Genomic DNA, 4,945 nt, shown 5'->3' on the forward strand with positions numbered 1-4,945 from the left:
CCTCCACAGCTCCCGCCTCAGCGCCCCCTCAACCGGCGCCGCGACCGCCGCTGCCTCAGCCGCCCTCCCCGAGATAGAAGCCGAGCGGCCGCGTCGAAGTGGTTATAAAGCCTCCGCCCCTCGCGCCGCTGCCCACTGCGCAGACGCTTCGCTGAGATACCTCACAACCCTCACCGCTCCCCACCCCGCGCGGAAGGGGGGGGTGCTGGGCGGGGCCGAGCGGGGTGGGGCCGGGCGTGCTGGGGCGGAGCTCCGCCTCCTCCTGGTCACGGGGTTCCAGGGCAGCCATTTTGAGGAGGCGCTAATCCAACTGCTTTTCTTGGCCCCCTCCCCCAATTCCGTCAGCCCGAGCGCTTGCATCTCCGAGGTGCAGTTTTCGGTTTGCCTTTCCTCACGGATAGGCTGATTGCCCCTTATAGCAAATGATACGGAGGTTACTTCAGCTGTAGAACATAGGCGAGGAGAGATCACATGGTGATTCCCAACTGGTCCACCTTCCAACACTTCTGCTGTTGAAGTTAACAGCATTAATTAATAAAGAATATAGTCATTCATTAAGTATCTACAAAGTGGAGGCATTACTAGATAAGACAGACAGGACCTCCTATCTGCAAGGGATTTACAGAATAAAGCCCAAATTCCTTCATCTAGCATTCCGTGCTATGAGCTAATAAACTGTATTGCCAGGCCTACTGCCCCCCACAACCCCACCATCCTGGTAGCTTGGCTATTTCAAATTTGTGGAAGGAGGCCGAGCACCCTTTTTTCCTCTGGAAGTGTCTTTCTTGTGCTCTAGGCAGGCTCCCTGATGGGAGGCAAGGGTGCAGCTACAACAGCAACAGAAATGGTCCATTAGGGTTAGGTTCAGTAGCACATAGCCAAAGAAAAAAAGTTACAATAGAAATTTCTTTCTTTCTTTCCTTCTTTTTTTAAGATTTTATTTATTTATTTGACAGAGAGAGCACAAGTAGGGGGAGCAGATATGGGGCTCAATCCCAGGACCCTGGGATCATGACCCCAGCCCAAGGCAGCCGCTTAACTGACTGAGCCACTCAGGCACCTGGAAATTTATTTCTCTCTTCACAAAAAAGAAGTCCAGAGGTAGGCAGTCCAGGCCTGCTCTGCTACACTCAGCACTTGGTTTCCAATCTTAAGGTTACCTCATTATGTTCCACCTTTGGAAATAGGGAGGAGAAAGGGGGAAAGTGCACCCTTTTCTTTTTAAGAGATTGCCTTGGAAGTCCCACACATTTTTGCTTACATCTCATCAGCCGAAACATCGTCCCATGGCTATACCAAGAAATATAGTCTTTTAACTAGACACAACGTGCCCAGCTAAAAACAGGGCTCTGTGATTAATAGAGAGTGGTAGAGTGAATAGTGGAAGGTACCAGGTGTCTTTCTCAGGGGTGGCATGTAAAACTATGAGAAAGGTCCCCAGGAATAAGCCGTGAGAAACTTCAAACTTTTGAGGTGAAACAGTGGAAGAGGAGCCAGCAAAGGGAACTAAGAAACAGGGGCTGTGAGAGGAGAAAACCCAGGCAGGTGTGATGTCACAGACACCAAGATAAAATGTTTCCGGGGGGAGTGGTCAGTTGTGACAAATGCTGCTGAGAAATCAGGAAAGAATAGAGAAGTGACCACTGGATATGGCAAAACCATAAGGAGGGGGAATGTTCTCCTCAAAGAAGGAGGTTTGATACTGGATGGCTAAAACAATTAATTTCTATCTATTGGTCAGAATAGGCAAGGCTTTGCTGTGGTAACAAACAGCCCAAATAGCTCAATGGCTTACATAACAATGGTCTATTTTTTCTCACCCAAGCAACGCCTGATACGGATCAAGGCACTTGTGAAGATACATATCCTCTGCTCCACTGGGTAACTCAGAGGTCCAGGCTCTTCCATCCTCACCTCCACACCCTCCACACAAGGCTTTCAGGATAGCCTCTATAAGGGAAAGGTTGCTGGAAGGTTGCACACTGACAATTAAATACTCCAGCCTGGTAATGGCACTCATTACTTCCCTTCAGACTATTACCTGGAATTTGTCATACGAGCCGAATCGACCTGCAAGGGAGGCAGGGGATTGTAGAGGGGAGCCATGGACTAGTTAGTAAGCAATATGATCAAAGCCACAGTTCCCTGTCGTTATTTTTTACTCTATCCTTAGTGCCAAATGTCCTGATCAGCTGCAGGGCCCCCTTCGAGAAGGTGTGTGCCCAGAGTGGGGACGAAGGGTGGAGGAGAGGGCTGCCTTGTTCCTTGGGTCAGATTGTGTTGAAGGAGATGGGGACCCCTGATTCCAGGCAGGCCCAGATGGCTTTTAGGTGCTTCTCCCTGCGCAGCTGTCAGAATCCAAGCTTGCTGAAAAGCTCAACACGCTGAATGTTTGCTTGTCTTGGCACTGGCACCCAAACAAACTGCCTCAGCTCAAAGCTGCCACCGTCAGTGATTTGGCAGAAAGCTGATTTCTCATAAATGCCACTGAACTTCGCAATGGCCCCATTGCTACTGGGTTTTCTTCCCTCCTGGATCCATCACCCTTGAATCGAGGGACTAAAGCAATTCCTCCCACGTTGTTTTTTTTTTTCCATGTCCCCACTTGGTAGAAACTGAGTAGTGACTCAGGGAGATGGCATGAGAGAAAGAAGGATTCTTACTCATCTATTCACCCGTTCAGTAAACATTTGGGATACTTTGTGCTAGGCTGTTTGTCAGACACAAGGGTCATGGAGATGAACAACGTAGCCTGATGAGGGTTACAGACAAGTAAGCAGGTCATTGGGATACTAGATGACAAAGACATGTACAAAAAGGAAGGCACGTACGGAGGAAGGCGTGGCAAGCCTTGTGGTCAGGGATGGCTTTCTGAGGAAGAGCCCTTTGAGCTGGGTCTCCAAGGATGAGTAGGAGTTGACACTTGTAAGTAGGGGAAGGGACAGAGGGAGCCCGGAGGAGAGGCCCAGGAGGAGACACAGGACTGGTCTGAGGAAGTGTGGGCAGCAGGGTGTGACAGGAGTAGAGAATGTCTGAAAGGATGTGAGAGAGAAGAAAGAATGGAAGGTTTTTGTGTTAGGACTCCAGCAGATGCGAGGAAAAGGAGCCCAACATGAACTAGCCTATGCCAAAAGAGTATGTTTTTTGGCTCATGCAACCCTTGGAGACAAGTACTACAGCACCTGGGCCCAAGGACCAGCTATACCTGGGAGCCACCTGCCCTCCTCCAGCTTTCAACTTTGCTTGTCTGCCTGGCAGCTCTTCGTCCTCCTTCCCCTACTTCTTCTTCTTTGAATTGTGGTAAAGCGTACATTACATAAAATACCATTGTAACCAATCTGAAGTGTGTGATTCAGTGACATTAAGTAGATTCACATTGTTTGTGCAACTTTCACCACCATCCCTCTCCAGAACTTCTTTCTCTCTCAGACTGAAACCCTGTACCTATGAAACAATAGCCCTCTCTGCTCCCTACTTTTGGTTTTTCAGACCACTTGCCTCTCCAGGCTGGAACTGTGCCCAACAGCAATCCCCAGCTCACGCCTCCTAGCTTCCTCACCAGAGAGATGAGAAATTCTCTTCCCTTTGTTCCAAATCCCCCAAATCCTTCAGGAAGATTCTGATTGACCAGGCTTGGTCACATGCTGACTCACACCCTTAATCAGGGGGAAGGGGGTGTCAAAATTGATAGATCCCACCTGGACCATATGGTTGGACCAGGAGAGGAGCAATTCTTGTGTTTCCAGAAGAAGGGAGGGGCCAAACATGACCAAGTGAAATACGAACCCTTCACCAGAGATAGGTTGGGGCCAGGTCACCAGAAGCCTTGAGCACCAGGACCTCAGCTTTTATTCTGTTGGGTACTGGGGCACTGTAGGAACCAAGCTGGTCTGCAAAATCTGCTCTTTCTTTACTTGAGGCTCTATTTTTGAGCTTTCTCTTGCCTTTCAAGGTTGCTCTGAAAACTAATTTCAATCAGATGTCACCTGAATACTGACTGGGCCCCAGCTCCTTCCCCTGGCCTCAGAAGTGACCTCTACCTCTTATGACCCCTACTCTTGTCCTCTGGATCAAGAGTGGTGAATGTCACAAGTCGAATCTGGGTCACCTCCTGTCTCTGGGTTTCCTAGCCCTCCCTTCTCCCCACCTGCTTCAGTGAATGGCCTCCCCATTCACCTGGAAGTTCTCCTGCCCCTGACCTGCCCTCCAACCCCCACATCCAAGTCCAGTTTACCTCTCAAGTGCTTACAGAACCTTACCCGGCTACAGGCCTTGTTATGTCTCTTGCCTGGACTCTGGCCCCAGCTCCTCAATTGCTCTCTTTTGTGATGCCACCAGCTCATGTCAATGCCTTCTACAGTTCCCACTGTCAGCCCCATCTCCTTCCATGCCTCTTAGAATAGAGCCACTTGGCCTTTTCTTTTTTTTTTTTTTTTTAAAGTAATCTCTACACCCAACACGGGGATTGAATTCATGACCCCAAGATCAAAAGTCACATGCTCTACCAACTGAGCCAGCCACGCGCCCCCTAAAAAATGGAACACTTTACAAATTTGCATGTCATCCTTGCGCAGGGGTCATGCTAATCTTCTCTGTATTGTTCCAATTTCAGTGTATGTGCTGCCAAAGCGGGCATGCGGGCACCACTGGGCCTTCTTGATGTTATCTAAACATGCCCCAAATTACCAAGTTTCGTCTCCTTTGCAAATGCTGGTCCCTCTGCCTGTTATGCCTTTCCTATCTCCCTTCACTTGGCGTAATCACATGCATACTTCCAAGCTCATTTCCATAGTCCCACCCCCCTTCCTCCAGTTAGCCCCGCACCCTCCCACCTTTGTGTCTCCAGGGCACAATGGGGATAACTCTAGTGTCACATCTATTACTAGGATGACCACATAATTTACTGTGCAAACCAGGACACTTCTGAGAATGAAAGCAACTGCTA

The 4,945-nt window shown here is 49.3% G+C and overlaps 1 non-coding gene across 1 annotated transcript; it reads right to left on the minus strand.

The window, feature by feature from the left end:
* Nucleotides 1-4,529: 4,529 nt before the first annotated feature.
* Nucleotides 4,530-4,632, minus strand: LOC121099837. Its single transcript, XR_005831578.1, has one exon. It is a non-coding gene; the product is annotated as a U6 spliceosomal RNA (small nuclear RNA).
* Nucleotides 4,633-4,945: the final 313 nt, after the last annotated feature.

Source organism: Ursus maritimus, unplaced genomic scaffold (genome assembly GCF_017311325.1).
Source record: "Ursus maritimus isolate PB19 unplaced genomic scaffold, ASM1731132v1 scaffold_32, whole genome shotgun sequence".
NCBI lineage: Eukaryota > Metazoa > Chordata > Mammalia > Carnivora > Ursidae > Ursus > Ursus maritimus.